We start from the raw sequence: 19,617 nt of genomic DNA on the forward strand, positions 1-19,617 counted from the left end.
CTTTATCTGCAATAATAATCCAAACAAGCAACACCAAATATTTCAGCATTTTCATTATTACTCATCCTCATACTTGTCCAATCATCATTTGGTCTGAAGTTACGACCCGATTTGTCCTTGATAATCCGCTCCTAAACAGGTCTTAGCCAACAGTCTTGACAGTACTGAACATGTTTAATATTTCAGTGCCCATTTCTGAGTTACGCCAACGACTCGTGTATTCGTGGTGACGTGGTATGGAATGTAGCCAATCAGAGAGCGAGCTGGCTGGGGAACAAGGAAGTAAATAAAGTTCGTGTTCACACCGTCTTCAGTCTGTTATTTTTTTCAGTTTTGTATTTGTCTGCTAACAATAGTCCCAAGACCACCATCGCTCCCTCGTCCTGTATATCCTCTTCCATGCTGTGTGTTGTGTTCCGATTGTTAGTATGTTTCTTCTTCTTTATTTTTTGCCAGTTGTTGCTATGGTTCTTCTTCTATATTTTGACGTTTGTCCAGCTCGGAGGACTAGATTGTAGATCAGTTGCTGGACACTATCGTTATGTGTGTGTCTGTGATTACATTTTTGAATCACACCACAAACAGTACGATCAAAACTGGCTTTTTCATCTTTACGTGTGAAGTCTTGAGCAGATAAAAAATATCATAAGATTAAAAAAATCGTTATGTGTGTGCCAGGCCTTAGTGATGTTTGTGATGGAGCAGGATTTCTGGGCTGCTGCAATTTGGCATGCAGAAAGTTGCTGGGTTCAAGATTTCTTCCAACCTTAAAGGCGCATTTCAACCAGCAGCAGCCACAACATAAATGGCCTCAAGCTTTTTCCAATGAGTTAAGTCTCTTCATCCAGGAACCCCATCCACGTTCCACCCCAACTCCCGGCAATCACCCACTCCTCCCCCCTCCGACCTATCCTTCCCAGCCAGCTCCAAGCTGAATGAAAGAGAAAATAAAGAGATCTAAATGTCAGCAGGGAGCTGAGTGCATTCCTCTCGCCGTGTCCAGAGAGCGGTCACCCAGAACAACTTGTGATCCTGGGACAAAGCTGACGACAGCAGGTGGCCATATAAAGAAATTTTCCTCCCAGAATTAGATCTTATCCCAGGGAAGTGCCATTGAGTCATAGATAATACAACCCCAACCCCCCATCCTGCTGTGTCCAGAAGGATTTTCATTTCAATTTCTTTACACAACGATGCTTTTCATCTTGACCAGGGTGAGATGACAGTGCTGCAGCTATGAAATAAATGGGAAGCAGTTGAAAGGCAGAATTATCCCGAGGACCTGCAACACTGCTTGGAATGCCCCACTGTTCCCATTCATGTATTTGTGGCATTCTCCAGTGCAGCAGAAAGTTCTCATACACATAGACATGCATGCAGTTATGCACAGATCGAGACAGATGAATTCAGACAGGAGTGGCACCTATTCACACTCACACACAAGCTTTAATCCAAACAGCGCTAGTATTTCATAATTTCATCTGCTGTATCCTTTTTCCCATCCCCTGTTTTCTAGTAGTCTGGGAGGCATATAAATGATGCATGAGGACGAAAATGTCACCCTCAAAATAAAGACAAAGCAATTTTGCCACATAGAAAATGGTAATTTTTTTTTTTTTTAACTTTTTTTCTCAATGTTTGCAGCTTTTCTGTCAGAGGTCTGCTAGTGAAATGCCAGCTCATACAAAGAGCCAAATGCTTCAAAGCATTCAATGATGGTGAGACATAATTCACACAGATGCTGCATGATGATCAGAGGTCATACTGTGTGCTGAAAACGGGTAAGGACTTGTTGTAAGGCATCTAATTAGACTCGGCTGTAATTAATTCAGGATGTCAGCGTGCAACAGGTATCACAGACTGTTTTCTCAAAGCCATTTTAATTTTGACATTGGTAGGGACATAGAAGTGTCCCACAGAATCCCCTGGAAGACAAGTGTTTTAATGCACTTATGATAGATGTTTATTCACACCATAAAATACTTGAGCTGAAAGAAAATTGGAATAAGCAAAATTTTATAAAAGCCTTGTTTCCACCAACAGTTCAGGTCGGGATGGAACGGTTAGAGTGTGAATATGGTCTGTAAACTATAATCTCATTGCATTTCCACAGCAACTGTAACCTCACCTGAGAGGCAGAGCATCAGCCAGATAGATGCCTCAGCTACGTAACAGTGTGACGCCATTGCAGCACCTTCCTTAGAGTAGAACCAGAACATGACTCCAAAACAAAGCAGGAGGATGGAGGTCATCACCAGATTGTGTTCTTTCCTCTTGGCGGTGCTTCGTGACGCCATTTTAAACAGAGATTTAATCACCAAAAAGAAAATCTGTTTCTCTAAACAAGGAGCCTTTCCAGCTTTGTTTTTATGCCAGGTCGCACAGGAAGAGACTTTTTTTTTCAACCACTCAGCGATCTGCTGTGTCAGGCTCCGCCCTTTTGGGTCGGGTCAGTTAGATTGGTACCCCAAAGGAAGGGTCCCAAAAAAGGACAGGTTGGGTCAAATATTGGGGTTCCCTTCCCAGTTTTCACTTGCACCCTGACCCGCACCTGTCAAAATGTTTCTAAAAGTTTTCTCTTGACACACTTTTCTCCAGTTAGTCCTAAAAACCTGGATGAGATCATTGACCATCTGAAACCACCACCTGCTGTCTTGACGCCCTGCCAACCGGGTTTTTAAGAATGCTTCAGGATGCATGGCCTTAGATATCTTCCAGATTGTAAACATGTCTCTGCTTTCAGGCGTCTTCTCTTAGACCCTAAAAACAGCCGTCATCAAGCCACTACTGAAAAAGAAAAACTTAGACTCGTCCCTCATGATCAGCTACAGACCGATATCAAACCTTCCCTTTATTAGTCAGATTCTAGAAAAAGCTGTCTTCCAGCAGCTACACAACTGCCTGACACTAAATAACTGTTCTGATGTCTACCAGTCAGGTTTTCAGCCACCCCACAGCACTGAGATGCTCTAGTTCTGGTCTTTAATGACATCCGCCTGAGCACAGATAGCAGGAACATTACAGTCCTGGTACTGCTGGATCTCAGTGCTGCATTTGACACGGTCGACCAGAACATCGCACTAGACCAGCTGGAAAACTGGGTCGGACTTTCTGGCTCTGCAGTTAACTGGTTTGAGTCCTGTTTAAAAGACAGGGACTACTTTGTGTCTATAGGTAACTATAAATCTGAGCGAACTAAAATAACCTGTGGAGTTCCCCAAGGCTCCATCCTGGGGCCACTGCTGTTCAACATCATGCTGCCACTCGCTCACATTATGGAAACAACTAAACTTGTTACCACAGCTATGCTGATGACACACACATCTACATAACCATCTCACCAGGAGACTACAGTCGGATCCAGACTCTGATCAACTGCATGGATCAGATTAAATATTGGATGTGCCAGAACTTCCTTCAGTTTAAATGAAGACTAAAGTGAAACAATAGTTTTTGGAGCCAAATAAGAAATATTAAAATCAGTTCTCAAGTAAGTTCAAAACTAACAACCAAGCCAGAAACCTAGAAGTAGTCCTGGACTCAGGGACCAGGGAGTGGTCCTGGACTCAGACATGGATTTTAGCTGGATTAAGACAGTTGTAAAGTCAGTCTGTTATCACTTAAAGAACATCTGGAGGATTAAATGACTGATGACTCAGTAGGATTTAGAAAAACTAGTCCATACATTTATCTTTAGTAGACTGGACTACTGTAATGCTGTCCTCAAAGGTCTCCCTAAAAAGTCCATCAGACAGCTGCAGTTAGACCAGAACCCTCTGCTCCAGTCCTCACTAAGACCAGGAAAGTAGACCCTAGAACTCCAGTCCTCACTAAGACCAGGAAAGTAGATCCTAGAACTCCAGTCCTCACTAAGGCCAGGGAAGTAGACCCTAGAACTCCAGTTCTCACTAAGACCAGGAAAGTAGATCCTAGAACTCCAGTCCTCACTAAGGCCAGGGAAGTAGACCCTAGAACTCCAGTTCTCACTAAGACCAGGAAAGTAGATCCTAGAACTCCAGTCCTCACAAATTTCCCTGAGGAATTCCAAAGGGATTAATAAAGTATTTCTGAAAACCAGGAAAGTAGACTCTAGAACTCAAGCCCTCACTAAGACCAGGAAATAGAACTCCAGTCCTCAAATCTTTACACCTGCTTCCTGTCTGTCAAGAACTGACTTCAAAATCCTGCTGCTAGTTTACAAAGACCTGCACGGTTTAGGACCAGAATCCATGCAGGATGTTCTGGTTGGTTATGAAGCAACCAGATCCCTCAGGTCATCAGAGTCAGGTCTACTTTAACACACTTGTTACTGCTTCCTGCACCCTCTTCAATGCTTTTAATGTTTTCTGTAAAGCATTTTGAATTGTCTTGTACATGAAATGAGATGAACAGATTAACCTGCCTTGCCTTGGAAACGGGGCTAATGATAAATATTCTGTTCAGGGATTGACAAGTTGTTTTTTTCCTAAACTGAATCCAAGATTATTTTACGTAATAATTTCTGTCATTTCATGAGTTGAGGGCATTTGTTGATATTTTATTCATACCAGTACTGTCGAGACCAGAAAGCAGTTTGTACTACAGTACAAACATTACCACCACAGAAATGTTCTTTAACACAGTCCACACAGCAGTGACAGTATTCATACTCTAAACCAACCATGAGGCTTTGGTGTGTTGGGGAAACCTGCCAGCACAGAACAACATGGTGACATGCAACAGAAAGTCACACAAAACTTTTCAATCAACTGGTGGTCATGTAGCAGGCCACTTAACATTCAGCTCTTTGGATGTGTGTGTGTTGGTTTATAGTGTTTCGAGGGTGGAAAGGGGGGCAAGTCTCAGTGAGGCTCTTGTATCTCTGCAGCAGAACAATAGATCCTTGCAAAGAAGTCAGCTCAGAGCCCAGGGACAAATCTCAGCGAAAGACACCTTTTGTTGCCCCTCAAACTAAGTCAGCTGCTTTGTGCTCACATTATTAATGGCTAGATGTGTGCTTCTTTGCTCCTGTGGGTGCATGGGGACTGTACAGCCACCATTTGTCTTTCCCACGCATGCCATTGCAAAGCAAACTTGAGACAAACTGCACCCTTTTATTAACATTGCTGTTTTATTACAAAAAAAAAAAAAAAGGAAAAGCAACAATGCTATATTGATAATCCACATCAGCTAGTGGCGGAAATGAGCCAGTGTTTTCCAGCCGTCATGCAAATAAATAAATGGCTTTTGACCCTGAATCTGTGTTTAGTTATCAGGATACATATGTAGCGGGCTGTATCACACGTTGGCCAAACATCATTTTTCTAACGATAGTAACGCTCTGAACGCTTGATGAAAAACTGCATGTAGAACCTCCAGCAGAGTGATGACACTTTCCAGATGACAGTGTTGACTGTGAACAGTGAATCTCAACAATGCTGCACAGCCTGGATGCTAACTTAACCCTTTATTGGGTGAAGAACCACATTTAATCACTTAATTGGGCATAGAAAATGCCTCATCACACTACTACATGAAATAATAGAACAACACGTTCGCCCCACGAATCATCAAACATCAGGCTACATCCCAGACTGAGATTGGCTTTAAACATAAAAATGAGAAGAAACTTTTAGCACTGAGTACTTGCTACTGTAGGACTGTTATTACTTTCGAAAAATTAACCAAGTCTTGTCATATCCTCAGATATCACAATAACACTCTTCTCTGTGGCTGAAATGTTGAATTTCCAAGTGTTTCACTGCCTGTAGACCAAAACAACGCGTCATGAGCCACACCTCCTCTTCCTCCCACCCCCTCACTCTCCACCGAACTCTAACAAACAAAGTGCAAACATACTGAGCAAAACATTTCTGGAACATGTAAAAGTATCTTATAATGTATATGTTGTTACTTACAATCCAGAAGAAGCTAGCGCAGAGTCAAACTGCAGCTTCTTTAGCTCTCACAGTATTCTCCTCTTTGGAAATACCAGGCCACATGTCCTTTATCAGCTTCTTTTTGGTTTTTAATCAAGACGTCAGTTATCTGGTTATCAGCATCAGGTTACTGTCCAGTAACGTACGGTATACCAGCGTCATGTTACAATCCCATAACGTACCGCATACCAGCGTCACGTTACAGTCCCGTAACGTACCGCATACCAGCATCAGGTTACGGTCCCCTAACGTAGTGTATACCAGCATCAGGTTACTGTCCCCTAACGTAGTGTATACCAGCGTCAGGTTACTGTCCCGTAACGTGGCGTATACCAGCGTCAGTTACAGTCCGGTAATGTGGCGTATACCAGCGTCAGGTTACAGTCCCCTAATGTACTCTATACCAGCGTCAGGTTACTGTCCCCTAATGTACCTTATACCAGCTTCACGTTACGGTCCTGTAATGTGCCGTATACCAGCGTCAGGTTACTGTCCCCTAACGTAGTGTATACCAGCGTCAGGTTACTGTCCCGTAACGTGGCGTATACCAGCGTCAGTTACAGTCCGGTAATGTGGCGTATACCAGCGTCAGGTTACAGTCCCCTAATGTACTCTATACCAGCGTCAGGTTACTGTCCCCTAATGTACCTTATACCAGCTTCACGTTACGGTCCTGTAATGTGCCGTATACCAGCGTCAGGTTACTGTCCCCTAACGTAGTGTATACCAGCGTCAGGTTACTGTCCCGTAACGTGGCGTATACCAGCGTCAGTTACAGTCCGGTAATGTGGCGTATACCAGCGTCAGGTTACAGTCCCCTAATGTACTCTATACCAGCGTCAGGTTACTGTCCCCTAATGTACCTTATACCAGCTTCACGTTACGGTTCTGTAATGTGCCGTATACCAGCGTCAGGTTACCGTCCCATAACGTGGCGTATACCAGCATCAGGTTACGGTCCCCTAATGTACTGTATACCAGCGTCAGGTTACGGTCCCCTAACGTACTGTATACCAGCGTCTGGTTACTGTCCCCTAACGTACTGTATACCAGCGTCAGGTTACTGTCCCCTAACGTACTGTATACCAGCGTCAGGTGACCATCCCGTAACGTACCTTATACCAGCATCACATTACAGTCCCATAATGTATCGTATACCAGCATCAGGTTACAGTCCCGTAACGTACCATATACCAGCGTCACGTTACAGTCCCATAACGTACCGTATACCAGCGTCCTGTTACGGTCCCATAACGTACCGTATACCAGCGTCCTGTTACGGTCCTGTAACGTACCGTATACCAGCGTCAGGTTACTGTCCCGTAATGTACCGTATACCAGCATATCTTCAAACACCCTGCTCATGCTTTTAATTTATGGGTACCTTTATTTTACTTTTGTTAATTCATTTTTGTTTTATTTTATTTATATTTTCTCTTTTTTTGGCTCCCTGCGGGCTTCTTTCAGCCCCTCGTATCACTTTGCTTTAGTTAGTGACATTAACACAGCCTGAAAATTACCCACTTAGACACTTAGTATATGATTTGAAAATTGTAGTTTAACCTCTGCAACCATTATACAACATAAAAATGCAGTAAGAGTTGTCTGGAACGTCTGAAAGATTTACAAACAGCAATAATAGTGTATGTACCAAGAAATAATTTACTACCTGACCACAAAAGATTATTTTAATTGTGTTAGGGGGATATTCTGTAACCTAACCTAAAATTAAGCCTGAAGTTTTTAAGAGTGAGAACCACTATGAAAAGCATCTGCCTTAAATTATGCATTAGGTGTCCGAACGTGATTCAGTTTTAGAGAAAATAAAAAGAAATGGGATTTAAATTGCATAAAGAAAGAGGAAAATATGTAAATCTACACAACTAAAAATACACGCGTATATATATGGGTATAAATTAAAACATACTGTATGTAAATGTACGAGTATGAACTGCATATGTTTATATGTCCATCCATCCATTTTCTGCTGCTTAACCAGAGTCAGGTTGCTGGGGCAGCCGCCTAAGCAGGGAAACCCAGACTTCCCTCTCCCCGGCCACATTTACCAGCTCATCCGGGGGGATCCCGAGGCATTCTTAGGCCAGCTGAGAGATGTAGGCCATCCAGCGTGTCCTGGGTCTTCCCCGGGGCCTCTTTCCGGTGGGACGTGCCTGGAACACCTCACCAAGGAGGCGTTCAGGAGACATCCTAATCAGTTGCCCGAGCCACCTCATCTGGCTCCTCTCCATGTGGAGGAGCAGCGGCTCTACTCTGAGCCCCTCCCAGATCACCGAGCTTCTCACCCTATCTCTAAGGGAGAGCCCGGCCACCCTGTGGAGAAAACTAATTTTGGCCGCTTGTATTCACGATCTTGTTCTTTTGGTCACTACCCACAGCTCGTGACCATAGGTGAGGGTAGGAACGTAGATCGACTGGTAAATCAAGAGCTTTTCCTTTTGGCTCAGCTCCTTCTTCACCACGACAGAGTCCGCATCACTGCAGACGCCGCACTGATTCACTTGTCGATCTCCCGCTCCATCCTTCCCTCACTGCTAAACAACACCCTGAGATACGTAAACTCCCCCACTTGTGTCAGAAGCTCATTCCCAACTTGGAAAAAAGCTTTGTCCCTCTTCCAGCTGAGGACCATGGTCTCAGATTTGGAGGTGCTGATTTTCATCTCAGCTGCTTCACACTCGGCTGCGAATCACTCCAGTGAGAGCTTAAGGTCATAGCCCGATGAAGCCAACAGAACCACATCATCTGCAAAGAGCAGAGACCCAATCCTGAGGCCACCAAACCGGATCCCCTCAACACCTCAGCTGTGCCTAGAAATTCTGTCCATAAAAGTTATGAATAGAATCGGTGACAAAGGCCAGCCTTGGCGGAGTCCAACCCTCATGCATCTTATTGATTTCTGCAAAAAATGAATGACATTTAATTTAGTGTAAGGAAGAGCAAGTTATGACCAGAAAGAGCGGAGGAATATACTGTAAAAATAATTATGTCATCCTTCTTCTTTTCAGACTTATTGATTGATATTGTTAATTTGAAGCAATCTTTGTTTTAATTTTGTTCTTTTGTTTTAAATATACATACATTTACTATGTAACAGAAACATATTCTCACTTGTATGTTAACAATAAATAAAAGAAAATCCCAAATACCATGTGAAACGCTTAACTTACAAGCACCTTTTTAAATACCTGCTGCTAAAATATTGATTATACTAAATCAGCGCCTTCATGAGCTTTTAGTCCTGGCCATAGTTTAGTGTAAAATGAATGCCAGAAGCATGAGGATATCTCAGGTTTTTATTGTAGTTTATTTCCATTTACAAGATGTGAATATGTGAGCAGCACCAGAGTGAATGGAAACTGACCTGGTAGTGAATAAAATGATGTGACTCCTCAGATTTTTCCAGAAAACGACACACCTAACTGACTAACTGGTGTCTTCTTCACTGTCATATATAAATGTCTGAAATTCCCAGAAATGAAAGTAGCCCAATTCCCGAAGAAGAGCTCTCCATTTTCCTCTTGTGGATGTCCACTGCAGTAATTTCATTTTCTCTTCCAGGTAAGAGCTCTAGGGTATGGTTGATATTGAAAAATGTCACAAGGTTTGGGAAAGATGGTAGGAGAACTTAAGAAGGACTTTTGATGGTCTCTGGATGACAGTCCAATGACATCGACACTCAACTCTGTAGCTCTGAAACTGAAGAAGTTAATTTTCCCATTGTTCCATTATTTTCTTCATCTTCTTTTCCTTTCCAGCAGTCTAAGCACAGTACTGTCCATCACCTCATGTTAGCCTTTAGGCCCATTGATACTCTTCGGTAAAGACGTGGACACTTCATCCATCTTCTGGGTGTAGTTATGTGTAGTTATATGTAGTAATCATCTTATCAATGCAGGAGAAATTTTACCGTTGTCATTAGAAGCTCAGTTGCAATGCAACTGAATGGAGGTAATAAAGCAGAGCCAAGAGGTGTGTGTGGAGGGTTAGCTAACGCTATCCAGCACTGAAACCTTCAACAGTAAAGCAGTATCTAGCAACAAACACTCGTAGGAAAACGGATGTTTCAACAAAGAAAACAAGAAAGAAAAAATGCTGGTAGAAGACTGTATTTCAGTTTCCTGGATTTTTTCCTGGATTCATTTCCTAAGCAGACCTGATAGCAGATTACTCATTAAATCTAAAACAGACTTGGACTTAAAAAAACAAAAAAAGGTTGTAAACACCTCTGAAGTTTTCTATTAAAATATTGAACAGCTGAACCTTCCTGCTTTTTATGGAACAAAATTATATTGGAAAGGTAAATCTGGAGTAAATTATAGTACCCTGCAACTAGCAGGAGATAAGGGAAGGATGGGCTTACCAAGTTTAAAAGAGTATTTCCTGGAAGCGAACATAAGAGCACTTCTATTTAGGTGTACTCAGAAGTATGAGACTAAGTGGAAACACCACTGCAGAGTTTGTTGGGATGTTTACAGGCTGCAAGACAAAGTGATATCCAGAGTCACTAGGTCCAGTTTTCCCTAAATATCCGGCTGGGATTGATGAAAGAACTCCATCTTCAACAGAAGTAAAAGTTTAAAGTCAAACTTTAAACAAATCAAAGAAAGTTTAACCAGTAGGAGAGGCAGGAAGTTACAGGTCTGTGTTTTCTGGTGATTATCCATGAAATCTATGGCTGATAGATCTGGACTATTTTAACAAGGCGGTTAAATGACTCGTAGTATCACAAATGTTTATATACAACTCCAAATTTTAGCAAAAGATTATTGAGCCCATTATTAATTTAAGGTGTCATACAACAGATTGTTGCTGGATACTGTAACAAATACTCATATTACTACCACAGCATCACTTAAATGGAGAGACTTTTCTTGGAAAAACTGTGCTTGCTTCAAAGGAAAAGTCTAGAATGGACGGATGCAGAACTGCTGGCGGCGATGTGGTCGAGGCCTGCTGGACCATGTCCATGGTTCCGGGTCAGGGAGGTTCTAGGCCATCATGTCTGCCTTGTCAGCTGGGAAACTGGACTTGAGAAGCTCTAAGGCGCTGGCTTTGCCAGGAACCTCCCACAACTGAACAATGGTTTGCAATAACCAGGGATCAGTGTTTGGACCTTTAATGTGAGATTACAAACGGAAATGGAAGACGGGGAACATGGAGACTAGCTGTGTTATTTCTTATTTCTCTACAACGTCGAGGCTTAGATTCTGCCTGCTTGTATCTCCTGGTATCTACTTAACCATTTTTCTTTTCTTTCTCATTTTTCTCTTTTTGTCTTGCTTTTTTATTTTATTTTATTTGTTGTCAGTGTAGTCCAGACCTATTTTGTTATTGATTATTATTTATTGTCTTATTCACAGCTTGGATTGAGAGTCTGGAGCAGTGCTGCTCGATTATGTATCTATACAAATAATTATAACAAAAATAAAGTAAAAAAGAAAAGTCTGCCTTAAAATAAGAAAATATTGATTTAAATGTAAACTAGTGGCTTTTCTCCAGATGAGGTGGAGAACATAAAAATGAAGGGATCATCGACTCATCCATCGCTGCCGTTTTGTAAAACCTTGCGTTGTTTCTGCTGACAGTTCATGACGAGGTCATGTTTCACGTCAGTCATCAGCTGCTACAGCTCTTCAAGGTCTTCAACTGCGCTCTGCAGGCGCATTTGCATATTCAAATTTGTGCAGGTACTTGTTTTTGAAATGCAGATGAAGAGGTGAGTCCACAATCTTTTTCTTATCTTGTTTTCTTTAGTGCTTTAGCACAATGAAACAGTTAAATTAAAATCCTGTTTGAGTACTGATTGAACTAATGAGCATACATAGTTTCATGAAAATACTTTGAATAAAGAAACATAATGCTCCACTCTGTGTATGAATATGATTTTTATATATGTTACAATTTATTTTAAATCTCTTTCTGTACATTTATATTTTTGTTTTAACATGTTCGTCTGCAGGCTTTGTATGTGGAATAATGAGAGTAAGGAGTTGAAACGGTGCAAAGATGTGGAGCTCTCGCTGCAGCTTGAGCTGGAACCAGAGCATTAACATGAATATGAATGAATAAATAAACATGAAAAAGAAACGCATAGATTCCTGTATTTTTATGCAGCATTTCATTCATTTTTACACATGCTGAAAGAAGCCTGGAGGGGGAATAAATTCACAGATAAACTGGTTTAGTCTGGTGTATCTGTCAGGTCACCGGGGAATAAACTATGTTTTATTTTTATTGAAAGTAACATGACTTTATTTATTTATTTATTTATTTATTTATTTATATGGAACAAGCTGATGAAAGTATATTTTAGACCAAGTATTTATTTTTTACATGTTATTCTGACAAACGTGTGTGTGTGTGTGTGTGTGTGTGTGTGTATGTGTATATACGTATATATGTATATGTATATGTATGTGTACATATATAAACAATAACCAGTGCATCAAGTTGATGAGAGGCTGATCAAATTATTTCCTTGTTTTCTTCCACAACCTAACAAAGACACTGAACCGTACTGGACGTCGTTGTTGTTTTAAAACAGGAAAAACCTACTGAACTGACGTGAACCATCAACAGAACTCCGACCTGATGAGTTTACCAGCCGATACCACCCCTGTTGCCACCTTCAGGTTAGGAGGAGAAACTGTAACACAACACCAAAACCACGTAGCCGACGGCACGCTGACGCCGCGCGAGCATACATCCAGCTTAATGCCTATTAATGAAGCGTGTGGAGGAAAACATGTAGAAAGTTAAGTCCTGTAACATGCTGTAGACCAGAGAACAAATGGAGCTGCTGGTTAAAAGACTTAAAATGACTCTTTAACTTCAGGTCTGTGCATTTCTGGCCAGAAATATTTTCTGTTTTTTTTTCTACTGATTTGTATTAAAATGCAATTAAAAGCATTTTTCCACTATTAGTGAGTTTATTAATGTTAACAAGTTTACAATGTGAATATCTGTGTCTATTATTTGATTCAGTCATCCACTAAAATCCATTTTTATTAAAAAAAAAACACATTGCTTTTTGATGCAAATATTTATATGTGATTAAAATGGGAAAATCCAGATTATTATTACAAAGCCTGTAAATCCACCCCAATACACACACACACACACACACACACACATATATATGTGTGTGTGTGTGTTTGTGTGTGCATGCGTGCGTCAACATAAAACTGATGTAAAAGAGAGAACAAAGATAACAAAAGATAAGCAAAGAGGGAAAAAGAACAGAAAAGATGGATGTCCTGTAAAGACTAGTGAGGAAAGATTTTAATGTAATGATGAAGATTTTAGACGAGAGAAATAAAAACAGAAGAATAGAGTAGATGAGAAATGAAACTGGAGGAGTTGCAGAGGAGAAAGAACGAATGGATTTAATGAAATGAATGAGATAAAAGACGAGGGGAGAAGGGACGGACAGAGCGATGGAGCAGAGGGAACTTAGATTCAAGCATCGTCCTACAGCTGCAGCGAGCGTTTCACCGTTTTCTTCTTTTAAAAGTGTCTCTTGTCTGTCGGCTTGTGTGCTGTCCACATGTCTGAGTCCACATGTGACTCTTTGTTGTGTTCAGCTCCTCTTTCATGGCCGTGGAACAGAGAGGTGTTTCTTTGGGAGCAGGGGCAGCGGGCTGCAGCCCTGGCCCCGCTCCGGGGTCACCTTACCCCGCACAGCTCGGCTTTGTTATCGGATCTCCCTGAGCTGATGGACACGGCGCATCATCTAACCCGCCTAATGGATGCAAGATGTCCAATCAGCAGTGTGTTTGGTTATAGGCCACCGCACCAGGCCTCCTTCCTGTAGCCCGTCGCCGTGGGACTCAGGAGACCCCGTCACGAACAGATCTGTATTTCCTCCTGGTGAGATTCTCGTCCCAGGATTCACGTAGCCGAGGGAAACATACAGACACGGGTCCCCACCATGCATCGAAGTCGTTAAATTCTCCATCAGACTGGAAATGCTGCTGACTCCGATGTTACACTGGATACTGAACCTTCCCGCTATGGAAGCTGATACCTGTGGACTCTTAAAGTTTCTCGGATTCGCCTGCAGGGTCTGCAGATATGTTCCCACTTTTCTGTAACTGTCACCGTCTCCATCACACTCGCTCTCTCACACCTGTTTTCATTAAGCTCAGTGTTAGAAATAAATACCACCTGGATTGTGATTACATCGTACTCTGCTCATCTTTCAAAAGGCTGGAGAGCGTACAAGGATCCGTGAAGCCTGATGAATGTGAAGCACATCATGAGATGAAGGTAGCTGGGATGGCGCCGCTGATAAACTGAAATGAATGAAAACCAAAAACTCATATCAAGGTCCAGCTCAGAGAAGCAGAAGATCACATGACCTCATCTCGAGAGAGAGCTCGTCACCACCCCCACCAGATGCTGATGCCTCATCATCCCCATCATCATCATCATCATCATCATCACTCCAGATTCATTTTTGTTTCAGTACTGGAAACCAGTATAAACTGGAAACCAGCGTAAAGATGTTAAACTGGTGTGATGTGTCCTGGTTAAAACTACAGCAACATCTGGATGAGCTGCAGATCTTTACTGGTCCTGTTAAAGACCAGTACAGTAATCCAGCCCACTGGAGATGGAAGTATGGAGTTTCTCCTGGTCTTACTGGGAGACTAAACTTTTAATTCTGTTCTGAGCTGGTAAAAAGCTTTGATGTGGCTGCTGAAAGTCAGGTCTGAGTCTGTCAACACTCCAAGGATCCGAGTCTCCAGGTGTTTACCGATGCTGACCCTCTTCTCTTTCTACCAAACAGAATAATCTCAGTTTTGTCTTCATTTACTTGTAGAAAATTCTCCCTCATCCAGGTGTTTAATTTCACTATTGAGATAAATTGTTAGAATCCAAAAAAATGAAATGTTTGTTACTGTTGTATGGAGAGCCGTTTTATTCACAATTAAATAAAAAATACTGATATTAATAAATGCAAAATAAATAAATAACATGTAAATTTTCAGTGATTATTTCTTTAATGAAACTTATTGATTTATTTAATTTAATTTATTTAATATCATTGATGTATTAATTTATTTTGTATCAACATTTTTTTATTTATAGATATATTTATTTATTAATAAATACTTTTATTTATTTATTTAGCTTTTTAAATAAAAGGGCTAAATAAAAATGGGGCTGTGAAATAAAAGTTCTACATTAAATTAAATAGCACTAGAAAATAAATGTGATAAATAAATAAATAAATAAATTTACAAATAGATAAACAAGTAAAGATAAATAAAAGTGTTAATACAAAAATAAAGGAGTAAATATTTAATTTAATAAATCAATAGGTGTCATCAAACTTAATGGTTGAAAAATTATTTTAATAACTTATTTTGTATTGATTTTATGGTATATTTTTTCATTTCAGTGTTTATTTATTTAATAATAAAAGGGTCCTCCAGACTTTGCACATATTTTCCTGAATACAGGAACTTTGTAGCGGCTTCCCTAAAAATTGTAAATGTGAACCTTTCGGACAAAATCTTTAAAAACTGCACTAAATTTATTCTGAGCATGTTCATAACTTTACTTTGGAGAATTATTTTAAAGTAATTGTAAAAAAAAATTAAATGCACCTTGCACCTAATTTGCAAAAAGACGTCATGCAAAAAACAAACAAACAAAAAAACTAAGTGGACACAGCAGGTTTTCCAGCAGTATGGCTGGTCTCTGTTGAGGCTACAGGAGGTTCAGTCAGCGGCTGCTGCTGATCTATGACATAAAGAAACAGGGTTTCATGTGTTTTATTAGGAATTTGCATATTTTAAAATCCAGCATGGTATTTAGTACTTTATCATTATCACTATTAAGTCAGTGATATTGATTTAATTCAGTTGTTATTTTCATTCCTTTAATCAGTCGTTAGTCTTTTAGCTTTGTTTTATCTTTCTTTTCTGGACTTCCTGAACAACCAGAGTCCTCGCTCAGCTCAGCACAGACAGACTCGGATCAATGACCTGGAGAACGCTGATCCTGGGTCTGTGATTGGTGCTGACATTATCTGCTGCTTTGTTTGCTTATGTTGTCAGATGGATCCCAGGCTTCCCGTTGGAATGATTTCCCTGGGTGTGATCTCACCTGTCCTGTGAATCAGAATGGTAGCTGTAAAAAGTCCTCTCTAACAGACTTTTCCCGATGAAACGTTGCAGCGTTCGTTTTCTTTTGTGTATTTAGAGTTCATATCTGGCTAATGATTGGTGGCCTGTCCATCGGATCATCTTAGGCTCTACAAAGCCATTCATCCCGTTGACTGCGGCAGAATATTGAATCTTCTGGCAGCTGCCGGCGATGGATCCGTGAAAGGTTTGACTCTGCATATGATGGGACACCTTCTGTTTTCCTGCCTCACCTGCAGCTCTGCAGAAGCGATGCTACTCTCTCCTCCTGCACAGTAACAACATGAGCTCTTCAACATTAACCTCCTTTCATGTTTTCCTCCTTTTGTTCTTTTATTTGAAGATTTTTACTCAGATTCTGCAGTTATTTCAGACTACAGTCAGTCATGGGATTTAGATTCATCAGAACTTAATAATATCAATAATAATGATAAAGGATGATAGCAGGAAAACCTTTCAGCATTTTCCAAAGCAACCTTGCAGCACATTCATACAGACTGCGGAAAAAAGAAGTATCATTCCTTCCAAACATCTTTGCAGTGTGTCAGAGGCTCTGAATAAAATATCAGCCCACAAAGAAAGTGTTGTCTGTCTGCAGTGCGCATGGGGAGCTGCAGACCCAGTTCCAAATCAAATAGATATTTTTTCCCTGCAGCAGATTTTTTTCCCTCTGAAACTGATTTGAATATTACAGATGGAGAGGTCTGTCTCTCCAGAGGGGGAATCTGCCAACGGGAACAAAACACAACTGGGAGGCCTTTCCTAACCAGTCAGGTAATCCGAAGCAGCAGCACGGTGCTGCAAAATGCATGCACGTGCACTGAAAGAATACAAAGCAGAGAATCAATCACACACCCTCCACCTGATTAAGGAGTGAAGTAGACCATCAACATGACACACTTCCTCTCTCAGTCAGGTTTGCTACCACATCAATCACCTGGACTATGGCCAAACCAAATATGAGAATACAGAATACCATCACATTAGGGTTTGTTTTTTAAGCAAGTGAGCACACTTCCCTGTTCCTGCTGCCAGCTGTGAGCTCAGAGCCAGTGGCTGTGTTAGGTTACTCGTCCGGCTCTGGTGGTTGCTGCTAATCCCCACTATGCCTTTGACTTCCTGAGATTGTAATAAATGTGTGAATGAATTTAATGTTTCCTGCCAGTTAGCATCAGCCTCTCCCAGCACTGCTTTTATATAGAAGCAGTATATATTTACACCACATTCCTGAATATTGATATGTAAATTGCTGCTGCAAAGGTGTGTTAAAGTCTGTGTGCAGTGCCACCGTACGGTTTGCTCTGCAGTGGAAATTATTGTGGTTCCTGTTTTACATGTTCCCGCCTCTGTGCTTTTGCATGATCAGGACTCTGCATCCATTTAGTGGTCTCACTCTAAAAGAGTCACTTTGCTCTTTTTACATGCATCAGTCAGCTGCTCATACGGTTGTAGATGCATGACTTTTCATCTGTTCAGAACCAGAGCCTAATGTAAGAACAATATTATTAATATTATAATTATTTTTTACCACCAAAGCTCAGCACCAAAACAATAAAGAAGTGACCATGTTTAAAACTTCAGTTACTGAAGCCTTTACTGTGATTTAGTCAAGAGAAGTTTTAAAAATTAGACTTCAGCATGTATGTGAAGCTGATGCGTCATGTTTTCCTGCAGGGTAGTTTTGTAGCAGCAGTTGTGTCTGTGAACGCTACAGACAGAGCTGCATTTTCAGCCATCGCTTACAGCTGAAGTATGAAACTGTTTGCAGCTGCTTTACATGTATTAAAGCCCCACTCCAGTATATGTTAAACCATGGCAGAAAATCTAAGAATCTAAACTGACCAGTTGTGCCTCGACTAAAACTCAGATGCTTCACAGGCTAGCAGAGGTGGTGGTGGTGAAGCATAAGCAGGCTCAGGTGAACTGAATCCTCAATCAGCACCACAACACCCAGCAAGACGTCTGGAGCCACACCAGGGAAAGCAAAAGGAGACAAAAACAAACTTTGAAGCATCGTCTTCGTCCCGTCTCTTCTCTGATATCTCTCCTAACGACGGCTAATCCAGACGTCATGTGATATGTATACGTGCCCTTATATGAACATGGGCCTCATATCTTATTTTCACATCTGAGACGGGTCTGCCAGAAGTTTCTGGACCCGTCTTAAACACACTGTAGATCTCAGACCACAGAGGATAAAGACACTCCTACTGGGAGTGTGAAGGAATTTGATTAGTTGGTTTTAGTGGATGTATCCATGTTAAAAATATATATACATCTAATTGAAATGAATATTTGTGGTGTAAAAATAGCAGAGGATCATGAGTTGGCTGAAAGGAATTTCTATATAAAGGCTATATACTTTAAAAACTGGTGGCTTTTTTATTGGGCTGCAGCTGCTTTAATCTCTCGAGTGAAAGTGTCACCAAACAGTGAGATCCTGTGTGTTCAGGTAGCAGGTTGCTATCAGGGATCTCTGTGGCGTGTAAAGTGGCTGCTGTCTCTCAGAAACCTCCCTTGTCCTTGTTTGTTGAAGCTAAATCACAGTGTGACATGTCACACCTGAGCTTCAAGGAGATCCTGTTACCTTCCAGGGGATGATGCAACTTTAATGGTCAGCTTTTGTTGGAAAGTGTGTACATGTTGGGTGAAGGGAAGGTGGTGGGGGGACTTGCCAATATTTCAGAGTGGAAGTGAGCTGGAGGGGTGCTGGGGTTGAAAGTGGAGTCAGGCTTTAAAGTCAACAAAGCAGCTGTGTTTACATAAATGCCTTCAGGACTGAGAGCCGCTGCTGGGCAGGGGAGGCAGGTGGGGGCCGAGATGGAGACGAGATGAGCTAATAACAGGCACAACGCCACCCCCACGTACTGAGGAGGAGGAGAAAAACATGCTGTAATTTATCGTACTACTCAGCCGTACTCGGAGCTCTAAGCTCTTTGGGGATCTCTTGTACTTTGATGTGCAAAGTGAATAATGGCCGACAAATTTGAACAATATAAAGTGCAGACTCCATGCGAGCTGGAGGAGACTGTAGCTCCAGTCTGACCGCCTCTGATTGCTGTGTCATGGTAATACTTGTGTAGTTATGAGGAGCTCTTTGATGCTCCATGCCGTGTGCCAGTCACATTTTAAGGTGGAGAAACATTCAAATCTTTGTTTTTTTGGATTGTGAAGCCCTTTTCACGTTGCCTATTTTTAACTGGAATACTTAAATAAGATGCAGATAACTGAACATTAATTTTAGCCGCTTCATTTAGCTCATTACAACCAAAATGTGACCACGTGTTAAACTAACAACCACAGAGTTGATTTCAGCTGTTTTATGTCCCAGTCTGAATGTGAAAGTGCAGCAGTGTCGTGGTCTGTGTGTTGTGGTTTTACAGTCCTGAGGTTCATCGTCTCGTCTGGTTTCCTGTTTTATTTTGTAGTTCCGTACCTGGTGTTTTCCTGTTCATTAGTACACCTGGTTTGATCAGCTTCACCTGCTCCCTGTTAGTTCACCTCTGTATTTGTACTGCTTGGTT

Source organism: Melanotaenia boesemani, chromosome 22, assembly GCF_017639745.1.
Source record: "Melanotaenia boesemani isolate fMelBoe1 chromosome 22, fMelBoe1.pri, whole genome shotgun sequence".
Taxonomy (NCBI): Eukaryota; Metazoa; Chordata; class Actinopteri; order Atheriniformes; family Melanotaeniidae; genus Melanotaenia; species Melanotaenia boesemani.